Here is a 22418-nt window from a genome sequence, read left to right as displayed (position 1 = left end):
ACTGCATAGGATGATGTGTTTTGTTTCAGTTAATATTTTATGTGTGCATCAGTCTTGCCCAAAGCTATTTCCAGATATGGCAGACTTGAATTTTTCACTATTTTACAGAGCAACTGTGCTATGTTCAACCTGGCACTCTTATTTCTGCTGATAGCCTGACTGATGGCTTGTGCCAAATGCACTTACTGTCCAATGACAATCACCTTTACACAGACAGGCTGTTCATGTCTGGATGGTAATATATATCAGAACAGACACCAATATTTTGTTCAACAATGATTCTCTGGTGCACCTGAAGACCCTGGCTCTCTCGATAGATTCCTGCACCCAAATGGATGGAAACTGTGTGCTCTCTTGGTATGAATCCGTGAGTTTGTTACAGTGGGCTCACACCCTTTACCCCTTGGAACTCTCATGTCACAGGAATTTTTCTCCCAGATAGAAAACTGAATATAAAAGCAATCCAACAATAAGCTATCCTTATACCTGGGGACAATTCTATAAACAAGACTTTATGTTATTGTTATCCATAAGAGACCAAGGAATTTGAAAAGTGCAGTAAGAGACCCTTTCCAAAGAAACTTAAAGCTATAAAATAGAAAGATAAAGGAATGACCAACACAAGCACAAACAAACAAAAGTTGCAGATACATTCTTAATAGTGTCTTTGTGGCCTGTAAAAGTTAGCACACCTTCCCCAAGTTTTTTTTTTTTTAAATGCCAATGTAGCATTTGGAAAAATGAAAATAGAAATTAATTATCCCACTGTTAAAAAAATGTCATTGCATTTGACCTGAGAGAGTTCTCCCTGTATTCAAGTCTTTCTGGTCTTTGCTAGAGCACAGTTTTCTCTCTGGTATGGGATTCCCATTTAAAAGGTATGTGTTGCAACCATACAACAAATTGTGAGGGAAACACTGAAAATTATGGTTTCACTAACAAGTAACAGTCATTGTTTATTTAGAGAGGTTTCTATTTTCTTGGCAGAAAACAATGTAAGCAAAGTCAGTTTGGTCATTATAAGCTAAGTTCTATCTAAGAAAATCACCTAGAAAGAGGTCAGCAACCTTCTAAATTCTGAGGACTACCAACAGGGCTTCATGAGGAATTTCAGGAGCTGTGAGCAGGAGTCCTTGCAGAGACAGTGAATTGGTGAGTCAATCATGTCTATTTCCTGCTTAAAACTCCCACATGGCTCCCTGCTGCTCTTACCATGGCCTACAAGGCCCCAACACCATCTGTCCCCACTCTTCTCTCACTGACCTGACTTCACGCTCCTGTCTCTAGCCACACTAACCCTCTTCCATTCCTTTTGCACATGCAGTTCTCTTTGACTGGAACACTCTTGCCCATTCTCTGGATGGCTAACCCTCATATATCCTCAGATGTCCTTCCCCCACTCTCCAAATCTGGGTCAGGGTCCTCACAGGTGCTCCAGAGACTCTCATACTTTTCCTCTCTCAGCACTTGTCAAACTGTACCACAACCACCCCCCCCACCCCCCCACCCCCGGGCGGAATGTCGGCTTCTCAGAGGCATTGACTCATCTGTCTTGGTTTACATCTATTACCTACAGGACCTGACACCTGGCAGGTGCTCCACAAATATCTATTGACTGAATGAATGAAGCAAAATGAGAAAGCAAAGGAGGGAAGAGAAAAGAGAAGAGAGACAGAAAACTATTTTTGAAGGAGCAAAGTGGTGTGTGTTCATGGCAATAATGTCATGAGTTTTAGTGACATCACCTGTTTCTACATAGAAGTTATATCATGACATAGCCTACTATTCCTTCTTGTAAATTGCAAAGATTACGTACCTTTGGTTTTCTTGAGCAATAGATAAGCAAACTCTGAGATCCCAGGCAGGATAACAACAGAAATAATATGCCTTTATAGCTTTTAAAGAGTGGTTGTATGACTCTTGTATCAATTCTGGGAGGCAGGCGAGACAGGTATTACTATTATTACTCTCATTTTACAGATGAGGAAAGTGAGGCTCATTGACACGACTTGCCAAGATCACATGTTTGTTAAGAGGCCTGCAGCAGGCTTTTAGACCACTGGTGAGGGTTGAGTTGGGCTCACTTAGCACAGTGCATAATAAATCCAGCACCTTGCCTACTACCTGAGGAACAGGGGCTAAAGAGTGCATGGTATTTGCCTCTACCTTAAACAAACTAAAATCTAATCTCAATGCATTAATAATTTTATAATGTGCCCAATTTATTCTCATGGGTACCCTAAATAGAACTACTGCTCAAGAACAGTTTTCTTGTACAAATGCAAACTTAGGATAAAAACAGGAGCTATAAACCCAGTCAAATTGACAAAGACCCACAAATTGTCACTGTTTTAGCTTCTCCACCTGGCTTAACATACAATCTCTTCCCAGCATCAATGGGACACTGAATTCGTGTGGAAAACAGCTCTTTTATTTCTGTCATCATGCAAACGAAAATTACCATTTAGGCATTCAGTTATTTATTTTTTTCTTTTTTTATAGCTTTGGGGAATAACCAATGTACAGTAGACTGCACATTTTCAAAAAAACAATTTTAATGACTTTTGACATATGTATACACCCAAGAAACCATCACCACAATCAGGATAATGAACATATCCAGCATCTCCAAAAGACTTCTCTTACTCTTTTATAATCTCTCCCTCCCACAACTACACAGCTCGTGTCCCCAGGCAACCACTGATCTGCTTTCTGTCATTACAGATTAGTTTGCATTCTCTAGAATTTTATATAAATGGCATCGTGCAGGATCATGCAGCATGTACTCTTCTTTGTCTAGTTTCTTTCACTCAGCATAATTATTTTCAGATTCATCCATTTTGTTGTGTGTATCAATAGCATATTCATTTTTATTGTTGAGTAGTAGTCCATTATATGGATATACCACAGTTTGTTTATCAATTCCTCATTGATGGACATTTGGGTTGTTTACACCTTTTGGCTATTATAAATAAAGCTATTATGAGCATTCATATGCAAGTCTTTGTGTGGACATATACTTTCATTTCTCTTGACTAAGTACCTGGAATAGAATGGCTGGGTCATATGGCAGGTGTATGCTTAACTTTGTAAAATACTATTTTTCAAGGTAGATGGAGCATTTTATATTCTCATAAAAGTTCCAGTTCTTCTATTAATACATCCTTGCCAACACCTATTTTGGTCAGTCTTTTAAATTTTAGCCATTCTAGTGGGTGTATAGTATTATCTTTGTAGTTTTAATGTGCATTTTCCTAATGATTGTGTATGTGTTCAAATCTTTTGCCTAAATTTTATTGAGCTGTTTGTCTTCTTATGCATAAGTTGTAAGAGTTCTTTGTATACTGTGGATAAAAGTTCTTTGTCAGATATATATATATATATATGTTTTGCAATTTTTTGTCTCCAGTCTATTAGCTTGCTGTTTTGCTTTTATAACAGTGCTTTTGAAGAGCAAACCTTTTTATTTTGATGAAGTCCAATTTATTGACTTTTCTTTTGTATTTCATGCTCTTTTGTGTGTAATACTTAAGAAATCTTTGCTAAGCCCAAAGTCAACAGGATTATTTCTCCATGTTTTCTTCTAGATATTTATTATGGCTTGAATATTTGTGTCTCCAAAAATTCATAAGTTAAAATCCTAACCCACAAGGTGATGGTATTGGAAAGTGGGGCCTTTGAGAGGTGATTAGATCATGAGGGCTCTGCCCTCATGGGATTAGTACCCTTTTGAAAGAGATCAAGCCCCTTTGCTATGTGAGGTTAGTGAGATGTTCATTTATGAAGGAAGTAGGCCCTCATCAGATACCCAATTTACTGGTGCTTGAACTTGGACTTTCTAGTCTCCAAAATGGTAGGAAATAAAGTTCTGTTGTTCCATAAGCTACCCAGTCTATGGATTTTGTTGTAACAGTCCAAATGGACAAAGACAATGTTCTATAATTTTAGCTCTTACATTTAGGTCTACAATTCCATTTTGAATTAATGCTGTATATTGTATGGGGAAAGAATTGAGGCTCAACTTTTTGGTTATAGCTACCAAATTGTTCCAGTATCATGTGTTGAAATGATTATCCTTTCTCTACTGAACTACTTTGGTATCTTTGTCAAAAATTAATTGTCCATATATGTGTGGGTTTATTTCTGGAGTCATTATTCTGTTTTGTCTTTTTTTTCTCTCTTTGAGCCAATACCATACTTCTTTGCTTACTGTATCTTTATAGTAAGTCTTGAAATCAGATAGTTTAAGTCCTTCCTCCAACTTCGCTCTTATTTTTAAAAACTATTTTGGCTAATCTTGGTCCTTGGCATTTATATATACATTTTACAATTAGTTTGTCAATTCCTACAGTAAAGTCTGCTAAGATTTTTGACTACTTGAATCCATAGATCAAGGATTAATTTGGGAAGAATCAATGTCTTAATATTGAGCTTTCTGGTCCATGGACAATATATTTTTCCATTTATTTAGGTCTTCTTTGATTTCTCTTTTGCAGTTTTTAGCATTTAGATTTTGTATGTTATTTGTCAAATTTATCCCTACTTCATATTTTTGATGCTATTGTAAGTGGTGTTTAACAAAAATAATCCTTTTTCAAAGGAAGGATATAAACTTGTCCTTCTATTCTATCTGTAATCTCCCATTTTCTGCTCAACAAATATTTTCTGTGCAATGACCATGTGCCAGGATCTGAAGATTCTAGCCCATGCTGATGTCTCCCAGTTTGTTCTCACTGCCAGTATTACTTAATCAGTATCATTTACTCCAATTGCATCACACAACTGAAACACCTTGTTAGGCTGGGCTCGGTGGCTCACACCTATAATCCTGGCACTCTGGGAGGCTGAGGCAGGAGGATCACTTGAACTCAGGAGTTTGAAACCAGCCTGAGCTACTAAATAGAAAAAATTAGCGGGGCAACTAAATATGGAAACAACAAATTAGCTAGGCATGGTGGCAAGCATCTGTAGTCCCAGCTATTCGGAAGGGTGAGACAAAAAGATCATTTGAACCCAGGAGTTTGAGGTCACTGTGAGCTAGGCTGACACTACAGCATTCTAGCCCAGGCAACAGATAGAGACTCTGTCTCAAAACAAAACAAAAAAACCACTTGGTTATATATGCTGTATATGCTTCTGGGTTCTTTCTTTCTTGTACATTTCTCATCTTCCCAACTAAATTACAAGCTTCATAGGAGTAAAAACTCTAATTTATACTTATTTGTAAATCTATTATGCTTGGAATATTGATAGGCAAACAAGAGATAAATCCTTTTTTAATGCAGGGACTCATAAAGTTCAGCAAACAAAACTTTGTCTGAAACTAGTCTGTGTTCAATACTAACTTACAATTAAGCACATAAAAAATAAATATTACATATGTATCTGTTGTGTTCAACTATGGCCTAGGGACCAGCTGGTTTTAAGGAACTGTGCATTTGTTTTGTTGTCCCTAGGGAGTTCACAAGGAAGGAAAGCACTGAAGAAACCATCTCCTATGTATATAGGTGGCAGAGACCCAAGGGCCCCAGGGCCTGTTGTTGGGGAAGCCTAGTTCCAAAATGGCTTCTATCCACTTTCCATATTAGTCTCTGGCATGTGCAATTCTGACAAATTATCTCTTAGCATCTGATTGAGTATGTTTACAAGATACAGGCAGCTATTTACAAGACATAGGCCAAATTCTACGCTCTGATATCCAAGAATTATTTTCAGTAATTTCAAGTCCATCACTATTGGATTCTGGCCCTATCTTCCTCTCAGTATAGTTTAAGAATGTAACCAACTTGTTTTCAAGCCCTAAAATGTAGTTTTTATTTTCCCCATAGTAAATCAGTTTCAAACATACTCATTACAAAGAATATACGTCAGTTTAAGGAGTCATCAACAGTGTTTTTAAGTGGTGAGCCAGTTAGAAGGTTGGGACATTATGCCACAGTCATATAGATGAATGTGTAGGCAGAATGGAGAAAATGGTATATGCCCAGAAAAGACAGTGTGGAGGCATCAGGAACAAACCTCTGAGGCAGGCAATGTGGTATGGATCATGCAGTGGCACACATCTCAAAAAAAAAAAAAAAAAAGAGTCTCAGAGTCTACCTAGTTCAAACATTAAAACTTCACACTTGAGTTTGACCCCGAAGAATTCATACATGTCTACTGCCTGGGCTAGGACCAAAAAAAAAAGTCATGTCCTTTTAAATTACAAAAGTAGTAGAGAAGCATCTTTAAAAAATAATCCCAAAGGTTCTGGTATATTAATAAAAGAATGGTCATGACTATATTGTGTGAGTGTGCTTCAATTCTATTGGTAAAAGCCAGATGCCACTACCAGATAGTTTTTAAAGATTTCAGCTAGCTAGCTAGATAAATTTTACACCAAAAGACTGAAAGCACAAAGAATCCCATTAATTGTTTATGTGACTCTGTTTTGTCTTTAAAGCACTCTGGTGGGGATTTGTGAAAAGAGCTCTACAACTCCTCCTCCACTTACTAAAGGGAGAGTTCTACAGATAAAGGAATCCACTCATTCAACAGGTAAGTGCCAGGCACTGCAAGCTATCACAGTGACACCCAGAACAGGCCTGGCTCCTGCCCTCAAGATGCCCGGTCCTGCAGCTACTCTACAGTCTCCTAGGTGCTTACTACCTCCCCCACCACCCACCGCCACTGTCATAGGGAAGATTCAGGCTGAGTTGCAGAGGTGCTCATGAGAGATTGGTGAATAGTAGACGTGACAGAAAACAGCAATCAGGACTCACGCCACAGCCGCAGTGACATGCGCAATCAGAAACCTACCCCACATTGTTGAAAGTTGAAACCCTTGTGGTCCATGAAGTTACAGTGGATAGTACAGGATAAAGGCATAGGCCACACTCTTCTTTGGTGTGTGGTTTCAGTTTGCCTTGCCTCACTTCTCTTCCCCTCCATTGTTTCCTTCTATAGGATATAGTTCTCATATCTCTTGGGCTATCTATGTGTGCGACAGTAATATCCTCTGAAATATCCCCATAAAGACAAACATTCTTACTATGTATTTTTGGATTTGCTTCAAAACAACCCAGTAGAGGAGATGGGGCCTGCGAAGTGAGTAGGGCACGAGACTGACCACAGATAAAAGAAGTAGGGTGATGGGTACCTGAGGTTCATTACACTACTCTACTTTGATATGTTTTTAAAAATTACTCATAAAAAAGTTAAAATAAATACGTTAGAAAAAAACTTACTGCATCAACATTTTACCCTGATAATATGGTGGTAGGAATTAACCACGAATCTTCAAGCATGACAGAAAAGCACTAACTTGCATTCATGTGTCACTGTCTTTTAAAATAAGGGAGCCACATCTTCAACTCTCTTTCAGTCCTCTTTACTCTCTCCCAGACTAAATCCTACCTCAATACTTTGTAATTTGGGTATTTACCAGCTTTTTAAGAAAGCAATCAGTGATATTACACGTTAAGACCAACTCTTTTAGCAAGCACTTTAAACTGTCACATTTTAAAATAATTTTTCTGAAAAGGTGTTTTTAAATGGGCAAAACATATTTGAAGCAATACTTCAAATATTTGTGCAATAAAATAAATGTGGCGATGCAGGTAATTTGCTTTATTTTCCAAGTGGTTCATCCCACTCTCCTTAAATAATAACTAGGAAGACTTCATGCATCAACTCTTGCCCAGGGGATTAGTTCTACACCAAAATGCAAGTCTCAGGAAAAAAACTAGAACCTGAGACCTAATATATTTTCAATATGACTAAAGTTTATCACAGGAATCCAAGTCAGGTCCAAAACTGTGCCCAGCGATGATTTTGGCAGACGTGCATTCTGGATCATCCATGGAGCTATTTAAAAATTACTTGGTATGTTACCACGACAGATTTGAAAGATCAAAACACAGGTGTGTGTCAGTGTTGCACAATACTGCGGTAAGGGAGACCATGAGATCATTCCACCTAGAAACAGACCCAAACACAAACATCCATCTGGGGTTCAGGTGTACGGCTGTCTGCAGGCAGATGAATTCATGGCTGGAGTTTTGTTCTGATATAAATATGCTCTGATAAGAAATAGAGTTTTAATATATTAATGTTACTCTAAACTGGGTGGGTCTTTTTTAGCTGACAAGCATCTTATACACTTGCCTTTATGCTATTTTTAACCTCTTCAAAGACTTATTTCTCAATATAAATAGGTTACAGTCACTCATAATTTAAATACCATTATTTATTCTTTTCAGCCTCAACAAACATAGGAAAGTAGCATAAAAGTTTAAGGACTGAAGAAGCACAAATCTTTTCCATTTTGCTATCAATAAAGAAAAAAATTATCAAGATAGTCTTAAGAAAATAAATGACTTAATTAAAGCCATCACACAAAGTAGTATGTGCACTTCTTCCAGTGAATCATTTAACATTAAATAGTTCCTATGTGTAAGGTATTACACACTAATTATTTCATGAGTTTTAGAACTATATGGGGAAAAGGTGAGAGTGTGTATTAGAGAGAGAGAGAGAGAGACAGAGACAGAGACACCTGGAAAATTGAATAGAAGGCAATCCTGGTTCCTAATGCCACAATGGCCTGGATCTTTGTTCAAAGTTTTTACAGTAAGCCAGAGATTTATTTCATTTACAAAAGAAGGTAACAATAGTAAAGGTGTTACTGACCCAACTGAGCAAGCATACTCTTATATCCTATGCACAGATGCAAGCTCTTCTTGCTCAACAAACTAGGAGTTAAGTTTTGTGTGAATAACAGCATGAAGGAAAGTTTTGTGTGTGTGTCTGTGAGCAACAACTACATTGTGATTTCTTAATATCAGGCCTTCCCAAAGGAAACAAAAAAAAATTGTTCAAAAGGAAAACATACACACAAACATAAACAGGAGATGCATTTTGTACACCACCACCATTTGGTTAACAGATGTTGGTGTCTGCCCTCAGCCCTCACAAACAAATCAAAGTACTTTATTTTTGTGTTGTATCTTCTATCCAAAAGTGACATGCAATTCTGTGTGGCTGGTTGGACAGTGTGTCTGCAAAATCTGCGTATGAATTATAACGGAGCGAGCACCTGTCAAGCCTGTTTAGATGCTGTCTGTGTGAACCAGTGATTTGCTCTATGATAAGGTGGCCGCTGGGCTGGAAAAATGTTCAGCCTTCTGTAAAGTAAACCCAGGCACCATCATTTGTCACATAGTGCAGCTATTGCTTGCTTACTTCATGCTGCATTATTATATAACCTTCACTTATATTGAGTGAAGGAATATATTTTGTGAATTTTCCTAATTCATAGGGATGTTTGGGATTAATGAGAATTAGTAATTTGACATACTTTAAAAAAAGAAAGAGAGAGAGAGAGAACTACTCAATTCTGGGTCCAAAAGAATCAGGATCTAGTCCCTACTTTATTTTACAGTTGTTTTTTTTTTTTTAATCCAGGATATTATGAGGGTACAAACATTCTGGTTACATGTAATGCATTTGCCTTGCCCAAGCCAGGGCTACAAGTGTGCCCTTCCCACATACAATGTGCTACACTTCCATTAGTTGTGGGTTTTTTACCCCCTCTCCCCCCTCCTCCAATTTACAACCCTAAAGTGGTAAGGGAAAAGGGAACTCCTCTGGACTTCAGTCTCCTAGACTATAAAGTAAGTGGGAGGGTTGGACTAGATCTGCACTTGCCAATCTTTCTGAGCATGAGGGACACTTTGACACAGCCAACACCTCTCTGAGTCTAATCAACTAACAGCAGATATACTTTAAGAATCTGTATAATGAGAAAGTATATTTGATCCAGTAATTCCATTACTGGGCATCTACCCAAAAGATCAAATGACACTCTACAAATGGGACACCTGTACTAGAATGTTTATAGCAGCACAGTTCACAATCACAAAGGTGTGGAAACAACCCAGGTGCCCATCAATACATGAATAGATTAATAAAATGTGGCATATGTATGCCATGGAGTACTATTCAGCTTTAAGAAACAATGGTGATATAGCACCTCTTGTATTTTCCTGGATAGAGCTGGAACCCGTTCTACTAAGTGATGTATCTTAAGAATGGAAAAACAAGCACCACATGTACTCACCAGCAAATTGGTATTAACGGATCAACACTTAAGTGGACATATAGGAATAACATTTATTGGGTGTTGGGTGGGTGGGAGGGGGTAGGGAGGACATGGGCAATATAGGTAACCTTAACATTTGTACCCCCATAATATGCTGAAATAAAAAAAAAGTATAATGACAAAAAGATACTTTGGATGCAGTGACAGTTGAAAATAAAATTCCAATTTATTAATCTCAGTGGAGTCAACATTCATTTTTAAAGTAATGGTACACAGATGTTAGATATTATTTAGTCTACAAACAACAGTTGGTGCACATATGAATTTGCAGAGTCTCTGCAATAATTCCGTAGCAGGTCTTCTATGCAAAGGCTGGGAACCCTGAACATACAGACTCTCTAAATCCTTTCTGGCACTGACTCTCCATAATTCTAACGCTACCACCACCATTTACTAAGCCATGTGACACAAGGAGGATACCTTTGTTCCACAGTTTCCTACCTGTATCAGTGGGTAGGAACATCATCCCTGGTGATGTTTCATCATAGTACCTTGAAGCTATGATTCTGTTGTGTCGTTTTAGCAGAAACCTTGAGATCCCCAGGAAAACAGCCCTACTAAAATGCAACACAATAGCCCAACTCTTCTCAGTGCCCTGGAAATGTTTCCACACAGATCACACAATGTCCTCTTGTGGAAGGAGAACCCTTGTCCCTGAGTGGGAAGTTATCAGCTCTGACATATCCCTACACATCCCATCCTCCCCTCAAATAGATTCCTGGGGACAATCTCCTTGAGCCTGAGATAACATCTAGGGATACTCATACTTGGCTTTTTCCAGAAAAACTATAGATGTGGGGTGGGGTGGGGAGCTGAATAGAGGAAAAAGGGAGGTTAATATGCAATCCAAAGCAAGTTTACAATGGTTCTTTTTCCAGAAGTACAGAACAGGGTCTAAGGTTCCAAACATCACTGAATCTTTTATGGTCCTTAAAATAACAAGGCCACAAGTAGAAGCCCAGATCAAAATAGTTAGTCTTTATAGTCATTGAGAACTTTATTATTGGTATCAGTATATCTAGACTCTATCAACTGACAGATATTCAATTGACTAGACAATATATAGTAATAAACTCAATTATATTAGAGTCATCTTAAACAGTGGCCCCCAACCTTTTTGGCATCAGGGACTGGTTTTATGGAAGACAATTTTTCCATGGATCGGGGGTGGGGGTGGGGGTTCTGTGGGTTGACTGGGGTGTGGTGCAGAGCTCAGGTGGTGATGCACTGCCCGTTTCCTAACAGACCACGGATTGGTACTGGGCTGCGGCCTGGGGGGTGAGGACCGCAGATCTTAAAGGATTAATTTCTCACAAATGACATGAGACAACATAGCATAAAGAGACTCTTTTTTTGAAGGATAAAAATCTTGATTTTTTAAATTTTGCCTTAAGTAAACTTTTGCTACTCCCCATCTGTAACTATCACTCAATGTTTTTAAGACAGTTATAAGGATCTTCTATATATCAGTGACAAGTCTTTGGAAGTACACTACTAATCCTGTCCCCTAACCCAACCAAAAAAAAAGACCCATCAACAGATAATTATAAATCAATGGGCAAAAGGACACTCAGTGTTATCTTTATTTATTTATTGAAACAGAGTCTCACTCTGTTGCCCCAGCTAGAGTGCAGTGGCGTCATCATAGCTCACAACAACCTCAAACTCTTGGGCTCAAGCAATCCTCCTGCCTCAGCCTCCTAAGTATCTGGGACTACAGGCATGCACCACCATGCCCGGCTAATTTTTTCTATTTTTTCGTAGAGACAGGGTCTCGCTTTCACTTAGGCTGGTTCAATCTCCAGAGCTCAACTGATGCACCTGCCTCAGCCTCCTAGAGTGCTAGGACTACAGGCATGAGCCACCGTGCCCGACCAACTCAGTGCTATCTTTATGCCTTTGTTCTTAGACTATAAAATGCAAATAAATTACTCCCAAATTAAATAAATAACCTTTAAAAACAAAAACAAAAGAAAACTAATATATTTTAATAGTTATCCCATGAACTATCTTGCGTAAATTATTTAACAATCTTTAACATCAAAAAAGTATTACTTATATGCAATCTAAAACTCTCCTACTGCAAATTTCCTCTTTTTCTGCCACTCTGTTGAATATACACCTTCACATCTGCAGTAATTTTGATGTAATTCTCTTCACACAAGTGAATTAAAAAATAATAAGCCATAGAACTTAAATCTTGAAATTTAGAATTTAGTTGGTTTCTGGCTAAACCAACCTAGTAGTAAAGTATATATAACATTATAGCCTGTCCCTATTGCATACTATGGCTATAGAAACAAAAGGGATTCATGGAATAAAAGTCCTACAGTCTCAGAAAGAAAGAAGAAGAAAAGGTCCTAGCATAAAGACAAGTCCTGGGATGTACCAAGGGTTGACAAATTATGGCCCATGGACCAAATCTGGTCTTCTGCCTGTTTTTGTAAATTTTTATTGGACACAGCTATATTCATTAATTTCTATGTCATCGCTGATTGCTTTTACACTACACTGGCAGAGCTGAATAGCTGGCCCACAAAAGCATAAATTATTTACTATATGGCCCTTTACAGAAAAAAGTTTGCTGACCCCTGACTCAGACATTCGTTATCACTTCTATCATTTTGCCATCACCCTGCTCAAAGCTACCACCACCTTTCACCTGGATTCTTGTAGGAGCCTCCTAACAGGTCTCTTGGCTTCCACACTTGCCCCTCTCATCTATTCTCATGACAGCAGCCACAGTGCTCTTGTTAAAACACTATAATCAATCATATCATTCCTCTGCTTAAGATACTCCAATGACTCCCATAACCATCAGAGAAAAAAACCAATGTCCTTAGAATGGCTGGCAAGGCCCTCCATGATCAGCCCTACTGCAGCGTACCTTCCTCCCTGCCCCCACCCTTCTGCACATTCTGCACTAAACACACTGGATCCTTGCTGATCTGGGATCACTCTCAGCAACCCTCCATCTAGGCCTTTGTGCTTACTGATTCTCTTCTTTGGAGACCAACTCCCCAGAAATCCTCATGGCTTACTCTGGCACTTCCTTCTGCTCAAATGTCACTTTCTCAGTGAAGCTTTTCCTTGACCACCCTATCCAAAATAGCAACCTGCACCCCACCCCGACGCCCTACCCCTCTTCCCTGCTTTATTCTTCTCCCTATTTCTTGTTCATTTTATTGTCTCTCTCTATAAGTTAGAATGGAATCTCCATGAGGACAAGAGTTTTTGTCTGTTCTGTTCACTGCTATATCTTCTTTGTTTAATGAGTGAATGAATGGCCTTCCCAAAGGTTTAAAACACAATCCTACAGAAAATCACATTTCTGGTTTTATTATGAAGACTAATGGGAAAAAATCAAAACTCCCTAGAGAAATGTGTTTCACAGACAAATCAATTCAAATTGGCTGGAAGGTACCATAGTCTAAAGCAAAGGATTCTGTCCCTCAATACTTTTTTTGGTTTTTCACTTGAATACTTGTATACCTAGGGGATTTATGGTTAATCTTTATCTTTCATTTTATCCTCCTAATTCCCTTAACCTTTATAAATTCTATTTCTCAATCTTGCCTTCATTTTTTGTTTCCATCTGGATTATAGCCAAGGCTTACAAACCCAAAGGTCATGTACCAACCTGTACTACAGACTGCTTTAAGCTGTCAGGTATTTTCATTGGCAACACAGAGCCGTCATTGATTTCTTGGCAGTATGTTGTCAAATCATGCAGTGATAAATCAAACAGAAAGGACAGTATCACGTCAATTCAACATCTAGACCTAGGCTGAATTAAAAGTCTAAAAACAGCAAAGAAAGATCAGGGATGCTGTGTTCCCAGCATGAAGTCAATCTGTGCATATTAAAGTCACACTCAGTGAGATCCAGAAGTCATGCTCCCTGCTGCACTCAAAGACCCGGGAGCCAGATCATTGGTGCTGTGCTGGGTTGCCACAGTTACTTTTATGATTGTAGGTATCCCTTCCAGTGCTCTGAACCCCAAGATATCCCAGGTACCTAATTTTAAAAAAAATTCACTCCCTTCTCCCTGCCAGTGCTGTTTGGATCTTGGGATCTGGCAACCTACTTGGTGCTGAGCTCAAGTCTTATGAGGCCTAAAGGTTTTGACTACACAGTAAATTGTATGCACCAAAGTGGGGAAAGGTAAATAGAATCATGCAGTCATGCATGCAGTCATGACATATTTATATGTCATTAGTCAGTTTTTGCTCAATTAAAGACTTATCAAAAGTAGATGGTAACCTCTAACAGGGCAACCTTCTAAAGACTAACTCAAGGGAGGTGTTATAAAATGAACATTTGTGGATCCCCACACCCACCAAATTCCAATGTTGAAGTCCTAATCCTCAATGTGATGATATTTGGAGATGGGGCCTTTGGGAAGTAATTAGGGTTAGACGAGGTGAGGGCCTCATGCAATGGAATTAGTGTCTTTATAAGAAGAGATACAAAGGAGCTCCCTCATTCTCTCTTTGCCATAAGAGGACACAGTGAGAGGGTGGCAATCTGTACCAGCCAGGGAGACCTCACCAGAAACCAACCAGGCTGGCACTTTGATCTTGGACTTCCCAGCCTCCAGAATTGTGTGAAATAAATTTCTGCTGTTTAACACATTGACTGCCATACTAGGGGGGAAAAAAACTTTTCCTCAGGTCGATGGTGTTTTATTATGAAAATAGAGTAAAAACTTTGAGAACAAAATGATCCTTCCTAACTTAATGAAAAATTTATTTTTTATTGTTTTCTGTGCATGAGTTATATGCAATTAAATTGTCTATATTAATTGTAACAATAAGAACATCAAAGAGTAAGATCTTCATGAACCAACTGCAGGGTTTTACCCAGGGGACCACCCATCAAGTAACATGTATGCTACAGCATGGCAGTGTGAGTTGCCTGCGCACCATGCAGCTCCCAAGATGAAGAGAGTGTGAGTTACACATGCTTCTCGAAGGCTCAGGCTCAAAACTAACGTGATATATCACATGTGGCAGAAATAACTGTTCACTGTTATTATTACAACTACATAAATATTGCTCACTGACCACATTTCCTTTTAGTGCATGGCTATTTATGCTAGTCAGAAGTAATTAGTACCTTATTTAATCATTCTTTTAATTTTTTGTCTCTAGCATAAATTCTTTTTCCCAAGCCCAGTTCCTCCCAAATTTTATAGTTACTTTAAATATAAATTAAACAAGAATGTGTTAGATGGGGGGGTGATGGTGACATCATCCTCCATAGTTGAACTATAATATATAATATCTAAAATTGAAAAATAAATAATATTATTTAGAATTAAAAGGTAAGTACCCAGAGGAACAACCAAAATAACTGAAAGAGGCTGGCTGTTCAGGGATGAAAGGCTGTGGAGGAGAAGATTGCTATTTTTCTTTTACTAAAGTTTTATAGACAGTGTAATGCTGGGATTAAGGGCACAGGTTTTGGTGTCAGACTGCTTGTATTTATTTGATCACTCTGAGTCCTAGCAGCTATGTGACCTAAATGAATTTCTTAACCACCATGAGCCTCAGTTTCTTCAACTGTATAATGGGAAAAAACACTATCCTCATACCATCACATTTATGAGCTTTTCTTCATAGGATTACCATGTATATGCAGTAAATTTGCTTGGTAGTATTACTATTTTTAAAACTGGCTTTGGGTTGTCATGCCAGAAGCCTTTTAGCCCATCCCATAATAACAAAATATTTAATTTATTAAAAAAAAAAAACTAGCATGAGTTAAATACAATTCACATGGCAGTTAATGTGTTAAACCACCCAGTCTACAGTACTTTGGTATGGCAACCCAAGACAACTAATATACGAGGTTATAGATTTTTAAAGTTGCTCTATTTTTTTTTTTTTTTTTTTTTTGAGACAGAGTCTCACTTTGTTGCCCAGGCTAGAGTGAGTGCCGTGGCGTCAGCCTGGCTCACAGCAACCTCAATCTCCGGGGCTCAGCGATCCTGCTGCCTCAGCCTCCCGAGCAGCTGGGACTACAGGCATGCACCACCATGCCCGGCTAATTTTTTGTATATATATTTTTAGTTGGCCAATTAATTTATTTCTATTTTTGGTAGAGACGGGGTCTCGCTCAGGCTGGTTTCGAACTCCTGACCTCGAGCAATCCGCCCACCTCGGCCTCCCAAAGTGCTAGGATTACAGGCATGAGCCACCATGCCCGGCCTAAAGTTGCTCTAAATCTCAATGTATTTGGAATGCTCTGTTGATGATACTTTTAACTTGACTTTTTGATTTTTTTTTTCTTTACTCATCAAGAGGGACAGGAACACCTGTCTGTCCCCATTACACACACACCCACACATACACAGTACTCGCACAACAGCCGCACCTTGCTGAGACAAGGTTTCCTTTGCAGGGAAGTATAAAGTGATAGGAAAGGCAGTTCCAGGATACCCTGAGGAAAACACACACGCCTGAGCAGAGTCCCACAGCCCCACACTTCTGGCCCAGTCAAGATGCAGTTCCCTTCTTGTGTGAGGAGCCACACAAGCAGAACAGGGAAGCAGACGCATGCAGGGTGGGTACTCTGGGGCTACGTGTGGCTGGGTCCCCGGGGAGCCAGGAAACACACATGCACACTCCCTGCTCTGTAACCCTTCAGGGGACATCTTCCAAACTTCTCTAAGAAACTGTTCTTGCCTTTTTTGATGAGAAAAATTAACACAGTGAATATGAAACAATTAAAATTAGGAAGTACAAATCATGTATATCATTGCAGATACTGTCCTTTAAAGCCCCAAATAAATGTATTCATCTGATTATACTACAGATCCAGAAAAAAAAGGAATGATCAATTCTACTAAGAATAGTATTCTAGATAACATAACATCTCAAAACAAAACAAATTAAAACAAAATGCAAAAGAAGTAGGTAATATTTAGGAGGGCTACATTTCCTGAATTCTTCTGGCTTCTATTCCCTTTTAATCACATCTCTGAACTAAACTCTGAATAGCATATAACATGTTAAGAAGGTCCTTTGTTATAAAATTATACACACAAATTGAGTAGCCATTGTTTCTAAGTTAGCTGAAGAGCAGACAATGAAATTGCTTTTAAAATCTGAAGAAAATAAACATATCTTAAAAATCAATAAATGTTCCAGGTGCTACATATATCTAGGAGAGCCAGCCCACATAACAATGACATAATTTATTATTAATAATTAATATAGAATTAGGAGGTACTCCAAGCAAGGGGTAAATGAAAATCTTAACCACAACAGCCTGATTAAAAACAGGCATAAGGCACCAAATGTGAAAAACAATTAGAACATAATGAGATTTCCCTCATTTCCTCTGTCTTCAGATAGTATTAGTAAGAAAACCAACTGCTCAAAAAATGCCATTATTATGGGAAGATCTATTGGGCAAGAAAGCAGAAAAAGACAGCCTCACCCCTCCACTCCTTAGCCAAAAGTCACCCCTCGAAACTATTCAGGGATTGGCCGGGCGCGGTGGCTCACGTCTGTAATCCTAGCACTCTGGGAGGCTGAGGTGGGAGGATTGTTCGAGGTCAGGAGTTCGAAACCAGCCTGAGCAAGAGTGAGACCCTGTCTCTACTATAAATAGAAAGAAATTAATTGGCCAACTAATATATATAGAAAAAATTAGCCAGGCATGGTGGTGCATGCCTGTAGTCCCAGCTACTCAGGAGGCTGAGGCAGGAGGATTGCTTGAGCCCAGGAGTTTGAGGTTGCTGTGAGCTAGGCTGATGCCACAGCACTCACTCTAGCCTGGGCAACAAAGTGAGACCCTGTCTCAAAAAAAAGAAAAGAAAAGAAAAGAAAAGAAGAAAAGAAAAGAAAAGAAAAGAAAAGAAAAGAAAAGAAAAGAAAAGAAAAGAAAAGAAAAGAAAAGAAAAGAAAAGAAAAGAAAAGAAAAGAAAAAGAAACTATTCAGGGATTGACCCTCTCTTCATAGCAACCTCGTAAATGCATGCAATGGCTGACCACCTCCCACAGTGGACAACTAACCATTTCCAAAGATAAACCATTCCAAAATGAATGAGTCAAATAGAGTAATATATGGGAAAGTGCTTTGAAAGCTATCAAGTACAATCAGAATGTAAGAATCCCATCATCATCTCTCATCATTTGACAGATGCAACTGTTAGAATAGTCCTCCTTGCCTGTATGAAGATATTCATTGTTAGTTGTAGTAAGACGGAAAGAGAACCCATATGTCCATCAATAAGATCTGGTTAAATAAAATATGTTATAACCATCCAATCTACATGGATTGATATGGTACTATCTTCAAAATATATTGTTAAGCTTAAAAAAAAAAGCATTGTTACCTTACAAGTGACAGAAAGAATACATGTATATTCATGAAGGGACACACAGACATGTAACTGGCTGTCTTTGTGAAAGGAAATTGGAAGACTAGGTGTTTAGGGTTGGAGAAAATGTACTTTGCACTGTATATCCTTTTAGACTGTGTTCTTTTACTTAAAAACATTTTTTTAAAATAGATATCTTTTTATCCTATTTGATTTTTCTTTACTTTAAAAAATGTTTTAAGATGTGAGGGAGAAATAAATTTCTTACAAAGTTAAATTATTTTCCTCTATAGCTTCTATTCATGAATCTTTGTTTAATCTCTTAGAATGATAAAATATAAAACAATAAAAACAAAAAGCCCTCTAATTCCCCTTTATAGCTATTCACTTTAGATGAATTCTGTTGTAGTTCATAAACATCTAAAAATAACTTTTAAAAAATGTGATACCATCAATCAAACACAGAGAAATGGAGCATAGCTTTTAGCTATTTTGGGGAGAAATATTTCTTATATTTTAATTGTTCTTTTTTTTTGGCATTAAGAGCTAAATTAATTACTTTAATGGCAATTGGTAGATGGAGTTAAGATTCCCAGCTTTTTATACACATTAATTATGATACTTTGGGTATCAAGTAAGTCAAAATATTGGCTCTATTCCTTAAAGTATTTAAATAACATTTTTCTGACTAGAAAGTAGTACATGTTCATTGTAGAAAATTTGAAAAATAGAGAAAAGCAAAGAGGAAAATTAAAACAATTCATAATCCCACCACCCCAGAGAAAACCCACTATTAATTTTGATGTACAGCCTTCCTTTTTAATTTCCAATGCATGCATGTATATATGATTTACATAATTGGAATCAAGCTATGCATATTGTTTTAAAAGTCTGCTTTAATAAATTGTTGCCCCACTTTTGTTTTATAAATGTTATATTTAAGATTATAAAATATATATAATTTATAAAATTTCAAACTTTTTTTTTTGAGACTAGGTCTTACTCTGTCATTCTGGCTAGAATGCAGTGGCATCATAGCTCATTGCAACCTCAAACACCTGGACTTGAGCAATCCTCCTGCCTTTGCCTCCCATACAGCTGAGACTACAGGTGCATGCCACCATGTCCGGCTCTTTTTTTCACATTTTAGTAGAGATAGGGTCTTGCTCTTGCTCAGGCTGGTCTTGAACTCCTGACCTCTAGCGATACTCCCACCTCAGCCTCCCAGAGTGCTAGGATTACAGATGTGAACCACTGCACCCAGCCCAAAAATATATTTTTAATTTTAAAACTTTTTGTTTGTCTCTCTGAAAAATGTTAACTGAAAAAAAATAAAAAATTTATTACCCAAAATTCACAAAATGAAGCATTAAAGAAATTAAAATAAACTTTCAAATAATGTGGTTTCTTAAAAAAATTTAAGGCATTTATACTTCTGTAGTTATTAAAGCTTAAAACTACACTGTGACTTTGGAATGCTATGTATTATAAATATGTTCCCAAGCCACTGGTTTTTTTTTTAAATGACTGATAGGATTCTGTTGTGCTGCTATAGTGTAATCTACATATCTAACCCTTTATTACTGGATATTGAGACTGTTTAAGAGATCATAAAGAACATAAAAATAGGCAAATAATTGCTTGTCAGGTAAAAACATTCCACAGGTTAGAACTATATCAATATACTGAAATCCTGGAACAACAGATATATACTTTTAAAAAGTTTTTAATACATATTATCAAACTATTTTCCAGGATGGCTAAATATGGAACAATGCCATCAATATTGGCTAAACTTAAAGTAACATAAAAATGTCTTTAAAAATAAAAGTGATTTTGTTCGTCTTAACCAAAGACACCTACAATAATAATTAAAGTAATATGTTTCAGGCTTACTTTATTACTACAGCTTTAAATAAATTCCCATTATGTGGTTCAGAAGAGCTCTTTAGAAAAATGACCTAAAATTGTTACTGGAGTTTGAAAGAAGTTTTAAATAAGCTCATAGTAAAATACAGTTAATCAGGACTTCAATGTGAGTAGCAAAATGGGAAGCCCACATGTTGGAGCTAAGCTACATCTTTCAATAGATTGCTCAGAAGCTCTACCACAGAAGGAAAAATGATCCAACCAATGAGTGACTAATCAGACTGACCCCTTACCTATAGTGTTGCTGTCTTTCTGAAGGTTGGGTGAATTAAACGATATAGGGAGCAGAGGTGAGACTATCTTGGCCTTGGAGGAAGTTACTAGATCTGTGCCCAGATGGGACCCAAAGGGGTAAAAAAATGTGAGGACACTAATATTTGCCTGACTTTTTCAGGGCCGACTTGAAATCTTTGAGCTCTGAGGGAGATCATTCAAATCCATTTAAAATGTTTCAGAGATTAGAAACTTGATCAGAACTAAGCTTCTTGTCCTCTACAAATGATAAATAAACTTGTAACAATGCATTGGGCAAAAAAAAAAAGGTAGTAAGAACCTTGGACCATAAACCATTTCAGTTTTGCATGCCCCTCACATTTCAAAACCTCAAAAGGAAGAAGAATTTGGAATAAATGAAAGGAAAAACTTCATAGTCACAGGAGTGATCATTGTCCATACAAAGCAGACTGGGCAAATTACCATGATATCACACCAGCTACATACAGACTTCCAGAAGGAGTAGGCCATGGCTTATACAAGTACCAAATGTACTCTAATTACACTACCAGAGTCCCTGAGAGATAGCCTTCCAAGAAAATAGATTCTAGCTAAATTATTTAATTTGCTCAAAGGATACAAGTTTTATACTAGCCAAAGAATAGAAAGAATTTACTTTAATGCATATTACACAGCCAATTCTGGCTCTTTATAATAAAATGGTTCAACTGTGTGCTGGACCATCTTTAAATGTATCTTCTAAGTCTAGACCACAAGAACACCTTTCAGGTGGCAAGTGCTTTCCACTGGGCTCCTTGAGTTCTTCTGTAACAAGAAGCCCTTGGATGGGGTCCAAGAAAGTCTTTCCCAGTATTAGCAAAAACCCTCTCTTATTTGGATAGATAAAAGAATTTGGCTCTGAAGTTTACTAGCTGTGTGGTCTTGAGAAAATTATTAACTTCTCTGAGCTTGTTTTACCATCAGTAATGAGGTACCTACTTATTATTAAAGATTAATCGTGCCCACTTCATGGGGTAGAAATACAGATTAAATAAGACAGTGTACAAAAATTTTATAGGAAATATAGGTTAATTACTTTAGAATAGATAGAGTAACTAAATCTCAGCCAACAAATCCTTAAAGATGATTAAAAATGTTTTCCTTGGTTATGCACTTAAATGCTCTGAAATTGTTTTACTATTCATTGGCTATCAGGTCCCTTCTTGAAGACAAAGGCAAAATTCAGTACCTATATAACTAGTGACCAGTGCAAATATTCAGTCTGAATTATTCATTTGGAATTATTCACACAACCAGAATGAAGAAGATCTGCAAAAATGAAATCTTATTTACTACAAAAAATGGTCAATTCCCGAAAAGCTTATTTTCTCCAGCATTTTAACAAAGAACTTTTCTCTCTTTTTACACTATAATATTGGCAACTCACAGCTTCCACTCCCACAAACATATTTATACTAAATCTATATCCAGTCTCAACATCTTTCCAAGTCCCTAATCCTAAATTTCCAACTGTCTCTTAGATATCTCCACTTAGATGTCCAGTAGGCACTTTAAATTCATCATTTCTATACAGATCAGGGTCATGGCAAGAAATAGATGCCATGCTCAAAGGGAAGAATGAAGAGAGTCTTATGACGGTATTCGTTATGAAGTTGTAAATGGGATAAGGGAAACCAAAAAGGGCTAGACAAATACCCCAGGCTAGCAACAACCGAAAGACATTATTTGTCATTACTGGTCTTGAACCAGAGAGAACTATAGCTACATGAGAGAGTCTCCCAA

General features: G+C 37.6%; 1 protein-coding gene across 2 annotated transcripts in view; it reads right to left on the bottom strand.

Annotated features, from left to right (window-relative positions):
• Nucleotides 1–22418, bottom strand: part of BABAM2 (BRISC and BRCA1 A complex member 2) — a 398861-nt gene that overhangs the window by 123652 nt on the left and 252791 nt on the right. The gene's annotated exons all lie outside the window — the stretch shown is intronic.

Source organism: Microcebus murinus, chromosome 3 (genome assembly GCF_040939455.1).
Source record: "Microcebus murinus isolate Inina chromosome 3, M.murinus_Inina_mat1.0, whole genome shotgun sequence".
NCBI classification, from domain to species: Eukaryota; Metazoa; Chordata; class Mammalia; order Primates; family Cheirogaleidae; genus Microcebus; species Microcebus murinus.
This window is presented reverse-complemented; position numbering and strand designations above follow the sequence as displayed.